We start from the raw sequence: 18,859 nt of genomic DNA on the forward strand, positions 1-18,859 counted from the left end.
ATCCAAGCAAGCCTGTTTTTGACAAGACTGCCCTTCACAAAGCTGGAGAAGGGACATCACTTCTGCTCCCTTCTTTGTGCCTCGCCCTGGTTATGCCACAGGGCTCTGCTTGTAAATGTTACTGGCTAACTAAATGGTCCTCACAGCCTCCTTTAATTAGATTCTATCCCAGAAACATCTCAATAGTTTATGCTTGGCTAAATTATCTCCAGGGCATCCAGAGTAGATCAAGAGTGTTGGAGGGTTTGTTTTGTTTTGCTTTTGTTTCTTTCTGTTTTTGTGTTTGAAGGATTCATTTCTGTTCTCTGCAGAGGACTCTCCTTCCCATGAGGAATGGATGAGAAAAGAGAGGCTCCACAGGGCAGAGGAAGCAAGGATCATACCTGACATGGAGATGTAAGACTTCCTGGATTTCATGGGTGAGTCCCCTTTATCCTGAAAGCTTGCTGGAGTCAGATAATATGCCCCCAAAACTTAAGGGCATTGTCACAGAGTGACATTGTTGAGACTTGTTACTGAGACTTTTACTTATATGAAACAGTGAGCATAGCAAGATGTGGAGGCTCCATGCATAATTCTCAGCAAGTGTTGCAGAGTGCTAGAAACAGAGATGTGGGATTTACAGAGTAACGACCCTCTCAAAGATGCTCTCAAACATTATTATGATGTACAAAATAATGCTCCTAAGGAGACTCCCAAACCAGAAAGTATGTGGCACTATGTGACAAAGCTCCTGTGCAAAAATAACTGTGTATCTTGATATGGAAAGATTGGCCTGCATTACCACGGTAGGCTTAATGTAATCACAAGAGGGAGGGATGCGGTCAGCCAGAGAGCTATCTGAAGAAGCTGTTGCTGTCGTGACTTGACTACCAAATTCCCCCACAGGCTCGGGTATTTGGACACTTGCCCCTAGCTGATGGTGGTGTTTTGAGACTTCATGGAATCCTCAAGAGGTGAGGCCTTTTTGGTAGACACCATCTCTCAGTGCAACCTTATGAGTGATGGCCTCATTCTGGCTCTGACCTGCGTCAATTTTCTCCTCCCCTCCCCTCTCCCTTTTTTCTCTTCTCCTACTCCCTCTCTCATCTCCCATTTTTCTCTCCTTCTCACTTTCTCTCTGTGTTCCCCTCTCTCCTTTTCTCCCTCCCTTTCTCCTGCTCTTCTTCTCCCTTTCCCTCTTCTTCTTTCCCTTCCTACTCCTTCCCTCCCTTTTTCTTCCCCTCCCCTCTTCTCTGCCATCCTCATCTTTCTTTTTGCATCCCCTTTCCATGATTTGTGGGAATGTAAGGAGCTTTGTTGCATGCTCCTGTTGCCCCAGCTGAAACCCCAACCTTCCATCATGAAATTTGATATGAAACATAGCCTGTTTTCCTAAGTGGAGCCTTGTCAGGTATTTGGTCACAGTGCTGAGAAAAGCAAGTGATACATTACCCTGCTGGCTCTGCAGATAAGAAAGGTACTCAGAGTCAGTATGTTTAATTGCCCTATAGAAACTGGACAGTGCCAAGAATCCTGTTGCTCAGGACTGCCAGTAAGTATGCAGCCCCATTGCCTGTTGGCACCTTGACTGCAGGCCAGATACATTTGTTTTAGACTTTTGACTTCCAGAACTAAAAAATAATACAAGTGGGCTGATTTAAGTTACTGAGTCTGTGATCAGTTGTCACACTTGCAACAGAAAATCAACAAGGGCAAACTAATGCACCGCTGAGTAGTAGAAATTGAGCCCAAAAGCTCCCTCAGGCTGGCACACTACTGCTCAGGCTCTTGCTCTTTAATTGAAGGGTGCTGAAGGTTTCCCTAAATAGAGAAAGTTCTTGATCTCGAGGAGTCCTGCCTCCTGTGGAATATTAAGATATTATCACCTCTTGATTTTGCAAATGTTAAGGGTTCCACAATTAACATTTAGAGTTACTCCTGCTTTCTTTAAAAGGACAGAGAACCTTATTTAGTCACTTTAGCTTCTGGATTCTTCTCCTGTATGTCTGTTTTCTGACTGGATTTGCTAATATTTGTCTGTTAATCCATTGTTAATATGACTTCTATTTTGTTGGGGGTTTTGTTTATTTGAGACAGAGTCTTTCTGTCTATCCCAAACTGGCTTCAACTTCTCCAGTGCTGAGTTGCGGGCATGCATTGCCACCATGCTGGAATCCTGGAGTTTGCTTTTGATTGTCATGCTAAATTTGCCATATAAATTTCCAGTGCCACAGAACTGGGCAGACTTGCTCCACTCTCACCTTCTTTGACCCCTGAACCGTGTGCACGTGCTGACAGCAATTCCCTCATTGGCTTCCATAGCATGACAGCATTTCCCTTTTAAACTTTCTGCCACTCCTTTGCTCATAGTACGGGACTTCTCAAAGCAACTACTGCAACTGACAGTCCTGTTCTATTTCTAAACTTCCTTCTTTCTGTGGGTAATTTATTTCACTTCTGTGGGCTTGGCTGGAATCTACTGGGACAAATGGCACCTGAGTTTACAACGATATATCAGTCCTCTCATATGGACCTTGAAGATTTATGTTGAGATGCCGCCATGCATCTGCTAAAATTAGAATTTTAGCATCCATCTGCTAAAATTAGAATCCTGGAATTACTTTATATTTCTTCTTTTTTTTCTTTTTTTTGTGTTTATTATGTTTTTTTTATTTTTTTTATTTTTTTTATCAGTTACATTTTATTAACTCTGTATCCCAGCCGTGTCCCGATCCCTCATTCCCTCCCAGTCCTTCCCTCCCTCCCTCATCTCCACCGTGCCCCTTTCCAAGTCCACTGATGGGGGGGACCTCCTCCCCATTCATCTGATCCTGTTTTATCAGGTATCTTCAGGACTGGCTTCAAAGCTCCTCCTCTGTGGCCTAACAGGACTGCTCCTCCCTTCGGGGGTGGGGAGACCAAAGAGCCAGTCATTGAGTTCCTGTTAGAAATAGTCCCTGTTCCCCTCACTTTGGGAAACCAATTGGTTACTGAGCTACCACAGGCTACATCTGAGTGGAGGTTCTAGGTTATATTTATACATGGTCCTTGGTTGAGTGTCAGTCTCAGAAAAGACCCTGTGCCCAGATATATTTGGTCCTTGTGGAGCTCCTATCCTTTCCCCATCAGACTAACTCCCCTTCTTTCTTATGATTCCCTGTACTCTGCCAAAGGTTTGGTCATGAGTCTTTGCTTTGAAAACACTGCTAGTTAGAGTCTTTCAGATTTCTTCTTTAGTCCTACTCCCTTCCGTCTGCTATATGTGTTTGTATGTATGTTTGTATGTATGTGTGTGTTTGTATGTGTGTGTGTGCTTGTATATATGTGTATGTGTTTGTGTGTGTGCTTGGATGTGTGTGCGTGTGTGTGTGTGTTTGTATGTATGTGTGTGTGTATTTGTATGTATGTATGTGTGTGTTAGAGATTGGACCCAGGGCCTTGAACATGCATTGAGTTTCTCTTCTATCCATCTTATCACAAAGTCCTATTGATTCAAATTTTGAAATGTTTCTTGTATATCTTTATCCCAGTTAGGTTATAAAATGCACTTCTGCAACTTTTTCTTCCCCTTTATGAGTAAGTGGAATTTTTTAAAGACAAAGTCTGGGACTCTAGCAGCCACAGCATACTGGATTTAGCCATGTGTCCTAACCACCCATTAAAGAAGCAAACAATGGTGAAAAGCAGAGGAAGAAGGTTCATTCACTGTGGCTCTACTGAGAAGATGGACAGGTAAAGAGGACCAGTGACCACGAGTCTATCTTTAGTGTAGGAAAAGGTGCTTCTGGTTTGAACAGAGGGAAAGAGGTAAAATGAGTAAGCAGGCTTGGCCAAGGTGTGTCTCCACCCAATGCTGTCTCCCGTTCAGGTTAGGAAAGCTGGTTTCTGGAAGTCATTGCTGTCATCCATTGAGACCACATTCATGATCACTTATGGTTCAGGTGCAGCCTCTCGCCTCATGGGTAATTGCCCTCATCTGGGACTTATTTTCACCTACAAGAGATTATTCTTCCAAGAGCCCAAGGTAACTGCACTTTGGGAAATACTGTCTGTGTCTTTTGGCCGGAGTAAAGACCAAGCAAAGGGGACAGATAGAAATAGACATAATGAAAGCAGAAATGTAAATCTTCCATTCTCTTTTAGTTACCCTGTGAGCCCAACTGAGAAGTCAATGCTTTTTTTTTTTTAAAGCAAAAGTGAGTTCTAAGTGTCTGCTTCACAAGTCTATATAATTCTCATTCAAACCCCATGTGTTCAGGGACTGTGTGTCAATTTCTGTAGATTTCTGGTTTTCCTCCTGATTTTTTTTAACTTTATGGAAAATAGTAGCTATGGAAAGAGCAAACTGGTGGGGTTCATTTATCAGGTGACACCAGTGGGCTTTGAGTAGTATGCTTGAAAACTTGGATATTTATTCTTGAAATAGACAGTAGCCAATTCAGAAAGAACAAGAAAAAAGTAGCAAAGATGGAAGGAGCCATCAAAGTGTTCAAGTAGGAGAAGCAACAGCAGAGTTGATGTAAAAAGTGGGGACCCTTGCCCACTGGAGAGGAGAGGCACAAATAAACCAGCACTGCTTTCCAATCTTCCCTCTAATGGAAGCAACTCCAACTCCTTCCTTCCTTCTCTCCTCCCTTCCTTCCCTGCTTTCTTCCCTCCTTCTTTTCCTCTGTCCTTTCTTTCTTTCCTCCCTCCTTCTTTTCTTCCCTCCTTTTTTCCTCCCTCCTTTCTTCCTTTCTTTCCTCCCTCCTTCTTTTCCTCCTTCCTTTCTTCCTTTCTTCCCCCCTTCTTCTTTCCCCCCTCCTTTCTTCCTTCTTTCCTTCCTTCCTTTCCTCTTCCTCCTCCTCCCTCCTTCTCTTCTTCTCCTCCTCCTCCATCTTCTTCTTCTTCATGATTTTTGACACCATGCAGCTCAGGCTAGTCTAAAACTCCCTGTGTCCATGCTGCCCTTGAATGTGTTATCCTCCTGCCTGTGCTTCCCAAGTGCTACGGTTACAGGTGTACACTAACACACTAGCTCAGCTTCATTTTCATTAACGCTTTGCTGTTGTACTTTTATTTCGTGCAACTTCCTGATAACTTAATAGAAGAGTAAGAAATGGATCAGGGATGAGGCTGAGGCCAGAGATGTCTAGTGCCATATTCAATTGGGAGCATAAAAACATCTTGTTCTATCATCATCATCATCATCATCATCATCATCATCATCATCATCATCATCTCTTATGTAGCCCAGACTGGCCTCACACTTATTGCGTTGTGAATGACCTTGAGCTTGTGATCTTCCTGACTCTGTCGCTCCAGTGTTGGGCTTATATACATATATCCACCACAAGTGGAAAAAAAAAAACCTGGGTGGGAGAGAGGGCCAGACACACTGGGGGAGTTGGAGGGAGGCAGTGCCGGATGGGTATGCTCAGCATACAGTGTATAAATGTGTGGAACTTTCACAGTATGAAATGCAATTTAAAATAAAATAGAAGTACATAAATGACCTGCTCTTGTAGAACACAGTTGTTTCAATTCCCACTCCCGTGGAGTGCTCTTCCAATTTTATCAGCTTGATTTTATTTTATTATTTCAGCTCCAAGATGTAATTTCATCTTGAAATTATATGAGATGATTCAAAAGTGATATATAAACTCCCCCAATGAAAGCTCAAAGAAGCTTTTCTTCCTTTACAAAACCTCCCCATATTCAGTGTAAATGGTAATTCTCACAGACCTTTTACCCATTAGTTTTCTGCTTTATCTGGTAAGTTATATTTTTTGAGAACGCTATCAAAGCTAATTATTTTCAGCTTGGGCTTAAATCCAAGGCACTTTGGAGAAGTACAAAAAATAGGTAGAAGATTGATAAAATACTCAGCAAAACACTTTTGAATTGAAACAAAAAGTTTCATTGTATAGGTCTGAAATATATTGGACATTAAAATCATGAAATAGTATAATGCTTTAAGTATATTAATTTCCATAACTGAATTCACCTGCTTGTGTTCCTTATATATTTTATTTACTATTATATTTAATCTTTGTGTGTATGGTTGTGTGTGTATGAGTGTGTGCGTGAATGAGTATATAGTTCAGACATGACATGCCTGTGAAAGTTAGGATTAGAGGACAAGCTCTCATGCTAGTCATTGCCTGCTACCTTAAGACAGGGTCTCACTGGATGCCCCTTCCTGTGCTAGTTGTCCTGAGAGATCCCAAGGGACTATCGTGGCTCTGCTCCCCTCTTGCCCCAAGAGTGCCTGCCTTACAAATGCAGGTCGCCACATCTAGCTTTATGTGAGTTTTGGGACACCAAATTATAAGTAAGGTAAATAATTACATTCTGCTTCAGTATTTTGGTTGGATGCCCCCGGAATCTCTGTATGAAAGCGTATTTGAAGCATGTAAGCAACTTTTAAATCATAGCACTACATCTTGTTACTGGAGTTTCTGGGGCCAAAGCCTTGGCTCTGTCACTTGTCTCCATTATGCTAATTAAAGAGATAACGAAAAGGGAAAAACAGAACCATTTATTCAATATGGCCACATTGAGAAAAACAAATGAGGAAGTGCAGTGATACCCAAGCCTGTCTTCATGGTACTTTCAGGAGGTTTAGGCTTAAATAGATGGCAGAAAGTAGGTGTAGCCAGGCAGTACTGATCAGTCTATATTCCCTCTTATGATTGACTCATCATTGCCCAGTCCTTGTCTCAAGTCCAGTCTCTCCTGCAACGTACTCTGATAAGTTGCAGAAATGTGTCGAGTCTCTTCTTGGGAGGCAAGTTTCTCCTCCGTTTGGCATTCAGGCTTCAGCCTTTCCCTTCCCACAGCATGAGATTCCTGAGCGAAATTTCAATTTCTTGAGGTCTTTTGTTTCAACAGTCTTATAGCCAAAGTGAAAGGGCACAAGTGTCCTGTCTCTCTATAACTGCTTTTCCTGGGATTGTTACAATCTCGCCTCTGATGACAGTTCTAGGTAAACATTGTGCCACCAGCATCTCCTATTTGTCTTAGGTCACAGCATGCCCATTTGATTATGGAAGATTTGTAATGTGAAAAGAATAGAATGTTCCCTCAATAACAATTGCCATTGCTCTTGGTTGCCCACTAGAACTCACTGGTAAAACCCTATTGCTGAAAACACCATACATTTTGATGACGTGACATGAAGAAATCAAGTAGGGGTGGATGAGAATGTTTTCTCTACACTGGCTACCTTTTATAGTACCAGAAGATGTTATATTGGCTGTGATCAACAGTGTTACCGGCTCATTTTCTGTCAATTTGACACAAGGATCATCAGTAAAGAGGGGGTTTTGATTCTGAAAATGTCTCCCTCCATAAGATTAGCCTATTGGCATACCTGTTGGCAATTTTTTTGGGGGGGTTAATGATTGTTTTAAGGGGGCTCAGGCCACTGTTGATGGCGTTGTCCATGGGTAGGTGGCCCTGGGTTGTATAAGAAAGCAAGCTGAGCAAGCCATGGAGGGAAAACCAGTAACCAGCAAGATTCCATGGTATTTGCTTTAGCTTCTGCCCTGATTTCCCTCAATGATAAACTGTGACCACAATTCGTGAGACAAATACACCCTTTCTTTCCCAAGTTTCTTTTGGTCGTAGTGTTTATCATAGAAAAAGAAAGAAAATTAGAATAACAGCCTTGCCCTGCTGTGAACTCTGTGAGCTACAATAATGATTAGCTTTGATAAGACATGCCCATTGGTACAATAATGGCATGAATGCTATGGTAATCAAACACTTTCTAAGGAAGCTCCGCAGCAGGAAAGGCATGCCTGGTATTAAAAATTTGACCATGAATAGCTCAAGAAATCATAGGTTCTGGGAGTGAACCCACTAATATTATTTTGCTAAGTGGACACAGTATTAAATTGTCCTCTAAATATTTACCAAGTAATCGGTACAGCTCTTGGACCTCAGTAGAGAGGTTTCTTTGTGCAGTGTATGGTAGGTAATGCAGAAACTCACAGCTGGTCAACATATAGAAACATATAGAAAACTATCTGCAGAGTCCTCAGCAACAAATAGGATCCTATATCATACTACCTTCTCATGGGTTCAGGGCAGATCAAGGAAGAGAGTGCAGAAAGATCATAGGAGACAAAGGTCAGAAAGTAAGAGAGTGAGTGTTTTAGTCACTATGCTTTTGCTGTGACTAAAGCAACTCTTATAAGAGAGATTAGTCAGGGATTTGCTTATAGTTTCAGAGGCTTAGTACATTATCATCATGGCAGGGAGCACGGTGACAAGGAGCATGACATCAGGCAGGTGTGGTGGTGGAAAAATAACTTAGAGTTACATTCTGATTCATAGGCTGCGAGAGAGAGGGAGAGAGAGAGAGAGAGAGAGAGAGAGAGAGAGAGAGACTGGGCCCAGCATGTGCCTTTGCAACCTCAAAGCCCATCCCCAGTGACACATTTCTTCCAATGATGCCACACCTCCCAATCCTTCCCAAATAGTGCCATTTCCTGATGACTAAGCTTTCAAATGTTTGAGCCTGTGGGGGCCATTCCTATTCAAACAATTACAATGAGACAGTGCCTTTTAGACATTGCAAACCACTGAAGCAATGAACGCATTGCAGCTGTGGTTCTGTGCATAAGACCTGCACAAGATCAAACCACTCAACGTTCGAGCATCAAAGGGGGAAAGGCTTATGACTCCTTCCCCAAGCTGAAGAGCTATTGACAGTAGATAGACTCAGGGGGAGAGAGTCATTTTATTTTGTTTTGTTTTTTGTTTTGTTTTGTTTTGAACAGTGATGGCCCTTAGTATAGTCATAGTGAACCATGCAACCAGAGGGAAACAACCTGGAGCTAAAGTGAGGTCAAGATGTGTCCCATCCCCCAATATCTCAGTCTTGAGATCAGCAGGAGTAAGGGTTGCTCCCCCTCTCTTCTGTGCCTTCCTGCCCTAGTGCACATAGTCTTGTGACCCTCACCTCTGCCATACCAAGTAGTCAGGTAGCTTAGTGCCCAGGATATGGTCATGAGCACCCTCCATATGAAAATGAAGCATTCCTAACCTCAGCCCCAGCCAACGCATCAGTGCCTGGATGTCCCGAAGGAAGAAGCAGACCCCAGGCACCAAAACTACAGCAGCTCAACCATGTACCTATGGATGATCCTGTTACTTTGAGTATATGAAAGGCATAAACCAGACTTCATGAACTACAAAAAAGAGGGGAAATGAAGTTGGGAGGGGGTATGGAGTGGAAGTGACTATAGGAGGAGTCAGGGGATGGATATGATTATAATGAATTATATTCATGTATTCGCTTCTTGATAAGATATTTTATTTTTAAAAGGCAAAATAGGAACGACACAACATCTCATATCGGATATCTCATTCATTTATGTTTCCGTCTATTACTATTTTTGATCTGGCAAATGCTGAGTCTAGGAATTGGCAGCATGGTTACCATTAAAATGTGTTGGCATTTGTTCGGGCTCCTTTCCAAGATGACCCTCCCAATGTCTTCTGGTTCTAACCACCTGGATAAACAAAGACTTAGAGCATACATTCATTTCAGAAACCCAGCCTTTTATCTCTAGCTTAAGATACAGAAATTGCTTAAATTTAATCCACATCATGTAGTAATTGGCCAACTTAATTCTTGGAGCCAAATAAATAGCATCTTCAAAAGGCAAAGTTTGCTTAGAAATGAGAAAATGTTTCTTTTTCATACTCAAATTGTCTTTAATCAATTGAGCAAATTGATTTTATACTTAGGATTAGCCTCAGAAAATGAAAACTCTTTGTGGCTTTATTGATTGAGCTGCATATACGATGTTCCACCTACTAGCAACTTAGACAAAGGGAGATTATTATTGCATATAGGTGAATTTGAGGGAATTCCAGGTTCAGTTAATTTTTATGGCTTCTCTTGTTTCTTGCCTAGTTACAAGGTCACTGCATTCTTCAAAGAGCTTTGTCTAAAACTTGAAAAAGAAAAGAAATTTCTGTCATAGCTCCCATGAAAGCAGTAGGGAAGCTTTCAAAATGTTAGCATGCTTGCACAGTCTCTATCCTTTCTTCTCTCTATACACTTGTAGAGAGATACTATAAACATACCTTTGTAATTCTGGCATATTCCTAAAGCAGTCTTAAGAAAGCTTCCTAATGGTTGTCATAGCTAATAAACATTCATGTTCTGTGTCGTGTGAGGAAAATTCGTAAAACATATTATCTGCCTAACGTACAAGTAAAATGGGGGTTCTGTTACAAAAGAAGAAAGGCATCTTTTCTGGAGGTGACTAATAGTGTTTGCCACAGTGCACAAAATTGTTTTATATGTTAAAAGCCAGTAATAGTGGATCAGTCAGAGCTATTTCTGCTCACACGATCTGAAAAGCCCATGCCAAACTGGTTTAAGTAATGGAGTGAATGTGCTGGCTCCAAAGACAGTGTTAGCTCCAGGCAAGGCTTGAAGTAGCAGTCTCAATGACATAACTGAAATTTGGCTTCTTCCAGTCTTCCTGATCATTCTTTAAATGCCAATTCTTCTGAAACCCTGAATTATTGGGGGATACAGATGGTTGTCACTGTCTTCTAGGGGTCGACCTTTCAGTCTGGTGTGAAAGAGAATCTATTACTGCATTGATCACAGGAAAGCATGCAGCTCATCTTTCTTATAAGCATCAGAAATCTCATCTCTGGCTTTTTTTTTAGTTTACAAGATTAACTCAGTGTTGGTGAAGGATTATGTAGTTCTTATTTCAGCTTACTGTCATGTGTTTAAATGACACTATTTACACCAAAAATGTCCTGATAGAAGTGAAGAAGTAGGAAGCAGCAATATGAGTAAATGAATGAGTATGCCCGCAATGACCACAAATCCTACATTGTAGGCATTTTCCCAGTGAAAGGTTCAATAAATTGAACAACTGTTTCTAGAAGATGGCTTAAAATAAAGCAAGACTTGAAAATCAAAATGTGTAACGATATCCAAGCAGTATAAAATCCTTGTGGAATAAGCAGAGATTTCAGATACAGTCAATCTATTTGATGAAGATCAAAAGGCTGTTCATTGTGAGATGTTAAATATTGGAATAATTCAATTAACTATTCCGGAGAGTAGAATTTTACATTTTATACATGTTTTAGTAAACGTGCAGTTGTTTAAAGTTCCGCATTAGAACACAGTGTTTCCAGGAAGAGCGTCTCCAGAAGATTGTGCTTTGCCTTAAGGACAGTGCTGGGACTTGAGAGAGTCAACCCTCCCCAGGGCACCCTCTGCTAGACCACCTGATGAATGCTTATTCCTACAGCATTTCCTCGCCTGTTTGTGCTCCTCTGTACTACACTGACAGGACCAATGACTTTAACGAAATACAACACTCGGGTGAGCCAAGGCCAGCTGAAAAGACTATTGCATGTCTTTTCAAACGGCGTTGCAACTACACATCTGGCTCAAGGTAAACTTAGAAATGCTATCTATTTTGACATATAGTGTGGCTATCATACCCTCTTTTCACCGTGTCAGAGCTCTGAGTGAAGACTGTTTCAGCTGTAGGCATGGGACCCAGAAAGAATGACCTAGCTAGCCCTGGCAAATCAAAACTGTGGAGCGGTAAAACTAGATGGGCAGCGTTACTCCCTAAAGGATGCTAGAACAATCCGTTCTGAATGTGCAACACCTTCCACGCGAGTGGAGATATTATAGATGCACACACATTAAAGTATCACCTGTAGTGAGAAGAGACCAGTTCGATACTGATCTCAACCAAGTGCAAAGCTGTGAGCCCATGCTTGCCATCAATGCCACACTTACACCTACCTGAAACAAACCACAAACCAAAAAAAAAAAAAAAAAAGCAAGCTGATTTCACACAAATTTGTTAAAGAATGAAAGAATAGTATAAATCAAGAAAAAAGTGTAAATAAACCAAAGGCTGCAAGTTGATTGGCTTTCCTGAAGGAGACAATGATTTGAGCGGGGTGGTGTGGGGTTGGAGTGGATAGAGATCTGAACCATTTGTTCATCTCACATATGAATTCATGCACAAGGTACTAAATTTGGCCTTGTGGATAAACCAGCAGTTTAAGAAAAATCAGCCTTTCCATTAAGAAAAAATGAAAACAACCCATTTTCTCTTACATTATTCAAAAGCTTACTATGTGTCAATAATCTGCTAATCAGCTTGGTATAAAGATAACAAATTACAGATGCTTGCAAATGCAAAAAAACACTTCTAATTGAAAGCTTTAAAATGTAAAATATGTCCCTTAAATTCTTGATGTCAGAAAGAACATGTTTAAACTGCTATTTTCATTTGTATAAAAATGAAATTCTAATATTGAGAGAATGGAGAAATTTATGTGTTAAACTTGGTCCTTTCCAATTGCTTGCTGTCCATTTTATCATCTGCCAATGATAGTGCTGTAGCAGGATGTCTCATGCTTTCCTAAGAGACTCAGAGGATAACTTAAATTTAAAATTTAAATTAGAAGCCAGACATGGTGGTGCAAGCCTTTAATCCCAGCACTCAGGAAGGTAAAGACAGGTGGATCTCTGTGAGTTTGAGGCTAGCCTGGTTTACAGAGCAAGTTTCAGGATAGCCAAGCCTACACAGAGAAACCTTGTCTCAAAAAACAAACAAACAAACAAACAAACAAACAAACAAACCAAACAATGTATGGCAGGGGTTGGGAGGCTAGCTCTACCAGGTCACAAAGGAAGACAGTACAGACAGTCCTGATGAGACCTGATAGGCTGGGGTCAGATGGAAGGGGAGGAAGACCTCTCTATCATTGGACTGGGGAAGGGGCATGGGAGGAGAAGAGAGAAGGAGGGCAGGATTGGGGGGGCATGAGGGAGGGGCTACAGCTGGGATACAAAGTGAATAAATTGTAATGAACAATTTTTTTTAAATAAAATGAAAAAAGAAACCCAAGATAGATAGATAGATAGATAGATAGATAGATAGATAGATAGATAGATAGATAGAGGAGAATAAATGCCTCATTAAACTGTTCTCAAGTTCTCCTTATACCCACAAACTAGTGCATCCCTCAGCTTCTTACAGCAGATGAAAATTAATACGAGGCTCATAACTGGTCAGTATACAATAAGAGACTGGAGCGTGTTCAGCTCTAAATGGGAAATCTACATCACATTTTCTCACAAGGCTCACATCATTTCCAGAGGCAGCAAGGGGCAGAAAAAATGCTAAGAGTTAAAGGAAATAGTGATATCTACAGAGAAATGGTATTTGCTGGACATGATAGTGTCATTGCACACATGAACTCACCACGCTGAAACTCACTGTGTAAGATCAGTCAAAACCTTCAAAGGGATGAGGGAGAAACTCAGGAAGTCCCACCCTACATCTGAGGAACTATTAGCAAACACTGGCTGCTGGAAAAGGGAGCATTAGTTTTCTTTGCGTGTGACAGAGAACACCGGCAGCACTAACCTAACTGGGTGTGTTTAAAACAAAAAGCACATGAATTTTGGAAAGAGAAGTGGTGGTGGGGAGAGTGAAGGCTTTGGAGGGGAGGGGATATCGGTTGAATAAGAACAACACACAGTATACGCACGTATGGTTATTAAATAGAATATATTCCTCAAAAGACCTAGAGATTCCCAGGGGAGTAATTGGGAAGAAGGGAGTTGGAGAAGAAGAAGGATGACGGGGTGAAGGGGAGTGATACTATCACAATACATTCTGTTGGCGTATGTCACCAGATTCAATACATTAAAAGATAAAGAACTATCATATCTGCTGTCGGTTTTTTTGTCACCTTGATACGAGCAGCAATGGCTATCCGGGAAGAAGAAACCTCAACTGAGAATATGTCTCCTTCAAACTGGGTGATAGGCAAGTCTGTGGGGGCATTTTCTTGATTGGTGATTAATGGGTGAGGGCCTAGCCCACTGAGAGGGGAGGGTCCACCCCTGGGCTGGTGGTCCTGGGTTGTAGAAGAGAGCAGGCTGAGCAAGGCACAGCCACAGGAGCGAGCCAGTAAATAGTGTTTCTCCTTGGCCTCTGTTTCAGTTCTTGCCTCCTGGTCCCTGCACTGAGTTCTTGTTCTGACTCCCCTTCACAAACAACTGTAACCTGTAAGGTGACAGTTTCTCCCCAAGTTGTTTGTGGTCAGTGTTTTATCACGACTATCAAAAAGTGAACTGGAACACACGTGACCCATCGATATCATTCCTGGGTATGCATGGGGAGCTCCTCCTGCACTGCAAGGCCACTTACACATCCATGTTCAGTGCTGCTGGATTCACAGTAGCATGTAAGTGGAACCAGGCAAGAATCCCATCAACAGACAGAAGGGGAATGAAAATGTGGTACATAGACACAACGAAAACTTACTGAGGCATCAGGAATAATATGATGATGAACATTTCAGAAAAATATTCCAGAAAACAAAGTGATCCAAATTTATAAAGATGGAAATTAAACATTCTTTTTCATTTTTTGCTCCAGAGACACTCTGGATCAAGAATAAGTTTAGGAGGCTGAGGAATATGGGAAGAGTGTAATCAACTAAAACAATATTCGTTTGAAAATATCATAATAATATCTAATACTTTGTAGGTTATTTTAAAAATAAATAAAGGAATAAAAAAAATTAAACTAGTGCCTGGCACGTACTAATTGCTCAAGAGATGTTAAATATAGTTACTGTCTATATAGGCCTCTAAACCCATTCTCTGAATTTTCCCCCATTTTTCTGAGGATCAGCTGGTGTTCTGTTAGTAGCACAATTGAGCAGTTCTCATGTGTACAAGCCCTCAGCCCCAAATCCTTGTTTGTAGATCCCCAATCTCTAGTGCTCTGGAATTCAAAAATTTCCATAGCTCTTCTTGTGACCAAGCCTGACCTGACCTGATCTCAATTTCTTTGGCAACAAAACCGGATCTGAACAGGGAGGCTATTTACAGTGCTTATTGCATCCTATCCAGTGTAAAGACTGCTGTATGTGATGAATGGATGTTGTCCCAGGCCCTACCTGGTTGCCTTTCCAGTTTGAGAAACTGCTTTCTGGGAAACACTGGGCCTCTGTGTGAGATTCTGACAAAGGGTTGAAGGCCAGTCGTGCTTGGGTAGGCAGCACAGAAGTGGCTTCCATCTGTGGCTCTGTGAGTCAAGGTTTATCAGGCAAGCACGTATGTCGCTCCATTTGTAAACATGCCGATCCAATCAGCCCCCTGGATCTGAGAAATGTGAACCTTGTTTCCTCCGTGACATTCACTATCGAGGCCGATCTTCCCTCCCACTTGTTCTCTCTGCTATAATTTCCAAGGAACACTTATTTTGGTTTTGGAACATTTTCCTTTTCAAGTTGGAATAATTCCCCTCACCCACTATTTTAATTTCTGTCCCCATCTCTATCCATGTCTGTATAAATACGTGGTTTAAGGAGAGGTCAAAGTGCTTAGGGCCTTTGGCAGAGGTTTAGTGTCCTCTCAGTCCTGTTTCTTGGTGACTTTCACACCTGACTCCACCTGTGGTGAGCGAAGGAATCAAGAAGCTTGGTGGTGACTGCATACTGTCCTCTAAGCGTCCTACTCTAGGAGAACTACTAGCTGGAGATGAAGACGCGTGTGGTCTTCAGGTGGTTCATCTGGTTCTGTTTCCGGAAGGGGCCAACAGATTGTATTCTCAAAATCCTATTGTTGCTAACTACTCCAGATCTCGGGAGGTCTAGGAGAAAATTCTGCTCACAACTCCCCTTCTGCTGTGTCTAGGAAGCCCAGAGTCTTTGCCTCCATTTTAAACATCTCAAAACAGACATAATAACCACATCAGAGTTAACTACTATAATGGCATCTGGCTTTGAAAACCTGTCCTCGCCGCCGTTTCTAACACAAAGCGTCGGTGCAGGTAGAAATGAAGGGCCAGCTCTCCTATGCAGGGCGCTCTGGCTATTTCCTTCCTTTGATGTGGTCAGAGAAGAGGCCTTCAGATGAGGGCCAACAGTGAAGCCGCAGTGTTTTTTGTTTTGTTTTTATATGTTAATATGTTAATCCAAACAAAGAGGGATGTTTAGGTCAGAGGGAGGTTAGAAAGCATTTTTAAGGAAACACAAGCAAATTGCATCTGTGTACATGCAAGTTCTCCACAGGCCCTTTCCTCACGTGTACTGTGGCTCTCAGAGCTCCTTGGGGGCTTCAAGTTCTCTATGGTGGGCGTTAGAATCCCTGCTTTTACACAATTAGCCTAGGCCACAAGCTAATCATTGCTGAGACTCGGGATTTTTGTTAGACTCCCAAACTATTGATTCTTGTCCTTAAATCATGCTGTCTCTGGAAAATTCACGCAGAAAGCATGAGAGTCCCTTTGCTGTTGAAAATGTCAGGTAGCTATTAGTGCTGCCAGGGAGGGCTTTTGCATTGTTTGAATTCCTTAGGAAGTCTCATTGAAAGCGCTGGAGCTCTGTCAGAGCTGTGCAGAAAATGGGGAAGTGGGCCAAAGAGATGGGTGGGTAATTGAGAGTACAGGAGCAGAGTTTGGTACTCAGCCCCAACCCTGCCGGCTCACAGCAGCCTGTAACTTCAGCTCCATGGCAAGTGGACCAACTCTTAGCTTCCAGGACCATCTGCATGCACTTGGGTATATACAGAGGCACATACATAGACATTTGTGCACACACACACACACACACACACTCACAAATACACAATAAATAAAAACAAAATAAATCTTAACAAATAGTGGGAAATTATAGAAGAAATGTCTACGTGCTTAAAAAAAAATCTGACAGTGAAGAATCAATCATTCTTTCCAAGGCAATTCTGGATATGACAGGAGGCTTCGGTGGCTCCTGCTTGTTACCATAAAGAATCCATCCTAAATAGAAGACAGGATGCCACTGGCCTGTATTCACAGCCACTCAGGAGACCGAGGCAGAAGGACTGAAGATCAAGGCCTGCTCGGTCTGTAGACTAAGCAGGACCAGCCTGGGCAATTTAGTGAGAACCCTGTGTCAAAATGAATAAAAAGCTAGGGATACAGTTTGGTGGCAGAGTTTACTTAGCATGTGTGAGGCCCTAGGTTCAACCACCTCCTGTCTCCAAAACAGAAACAATTACACAAGTATGTAAGTGATGAGAGGCTGGATGGCGCCCTTGCTGAGAAGCCTGCCCATTTGAGTCACTTAGTACTCTAAAGTTGCTGGCTTTCTAGAAGACTTTAAGATCATCAGTCACTCTCTAAAACATTATGTTTCTTTAAAAACATGAAGTACAACTCTCCTCCCATCTCAAAAAAGACGCTCAAGAATCTGTTCAGTGAGGATAAGAAGAAAACATCTATTCAACCTAAACTGTGTTTCTTGTGGTTGGGGAAAAATATTCTGTCAGAAGCAACCTAGAGATTTCTATTTGGTTCACAGTTGGAGGTGAACCTGGAGACCGCGGTGGAGCAGTCATGGCAGGAGGACTCTGAAGCAGCTGGCCACACGAGGTCTACTTTTTATAAACCACCCAGGATCCCAGCACAGAAATGGTGTCAACCATAAGAAGGCAAGTTTTCCCACCTCAGTTAATCTAATCAAGTTAATCTAACAGGAGCCCATCCAAAATCCCATCTCTTTGGGTGATTCTAGATCTCATCAAGTTGCCTATTGAGATTAGCCATCACATAAACCATTGCTACACAATGTTAATGAGACTCCATGACTAGCGTTTTTAAAGGAGGCCATTGGGATGGCAGCCAGAAGATGCTGTCTCAGGCAGTAGTAATTCCTTGCTTGATGTTAACTGACCAGTGTCTCTGAAGAATGGGGAAGAGAGGAGGTAAATGAATGTGTAAATGCTTCAGAAAAAGTGTGTACAACCCCGAAAATAAGAGGAAATAAAATTGTAGAAATTACACTTTTTCATTTTGATTATCATTGTCTTATCCATGGGCCTAAAAGAAAATACTTTTCTGTGTACATCCGTCAGTGAATGCCTATACATTACAGAGTGTGCCAACCTGTGGTGCTAGGGGAAGTAAGATATGTGATTTTTTTTTAAGTTTTTGCTGATTGGGCCTGCCCTGCCCTTTTCAATTTAGATTCTGGGTAAATGGTCGCGTCTCCAGAATCATGAGAGCACCCTAGAATACACAGCCGTGAGCCTTTCCCCTGCTTTACTTTGGCCACTGGAATATACAACTATTTCATCCTTTGTACGTGTGCATTTGTGTTAGATGTGTGAGTAGATGGAGAGTGGAGGGAAGTGCTTGTTGGTGTACGTAGGTATGGGTGCCCTCATGCCATGGTCCACATGTAGAAGTCAGAGGACAACTTCTGGGTGTTGGTTCGGGCATTTTCACCTGTGGAAGCCAGGTCTGGCTTCTGTAGATTCTTTTGTCTCATTTTCCGTCTCCTTGTTGGGAATCATTTGCACCATTTTACTGTATCTTGGTTCCTGTGGGTTCTGGAGATCCAACATCAGGCTGTTGGGCCTTTGTGACAAGTGCTTTTACCCATGGGCCCGTCTCCCAGACCCTGGATTACTGTTGTTTTGTTTTGTCTTTGTTTTATCTACTTACATCTTGTTCTGTCTACTGATGAACTCCTTGAACTACCTTGGCTTCACATTTTCCAGGGTTAAACAGTTCTATGGCTAATGCTGAGTCGTCTATTGGTGTCTGTTCTTGTGCAATGGAATGGTAGGACAGCGTATGCCCGAGAAGTTGGCCTTTGTTGTGGGCTCTGATGATTGGACCGATTGTAATGGGGCACTTGGGGAGCTATTTAAAAGTGTTCTTTTGGGTTATGTGCTATATATAGTTTGAAGGTCACATTTTACATAGAAGTAAATATGTCAGTTGATTAAATGACTCAGAGCAAGTTTGTTTATATCTAATGAGATTACATAATACACGAGACTACAGGAAACACATTCTGCCTATCTTCTTTTTCC

General features: G+C 41.9%; 1 protein-coding gene and 1 long non-coding RNA gene across 2 annotated transcripts in view; one reads left to right on the forward strand and one right to left on the reverse strand.

The window, feature by feature from the left end:
- Positions 1-18,859, reverse strand: part of Ccdc192 (coiled-coil domain containing 192) — a 195,934-nt gene that overhangs the window by 10,214 nt on the left and 166,861 nt on the right. The window lies entirely within an intron of this gene.
- Positions 296-17,464, forward strand: LOC132652113 (uncharacterized). The gene is made up of 3 exons (XR_009589599.1): positions 296-419; positions 889-956; positions 17,341-17,464. It is a non-coding gene; the product is annotated as an uncharacterized LOC132652113 (long non-coding RNA).

This window comes from Meriones unguiculatus, chromosome 2 (genome assembly GCF_030254825.1).
Source record: "Meriones unguiculatus strain TT.TT164.6M chromosome 2, Bangor_MerUng_6.1, whole genome shotgun sequence".
NCBI classification, from domain to species: Eukaryota; Metazoa; Chordata; class Mammalia; order Rodentia; family Muridae; genus Meriones; species Meriones unguiculatus.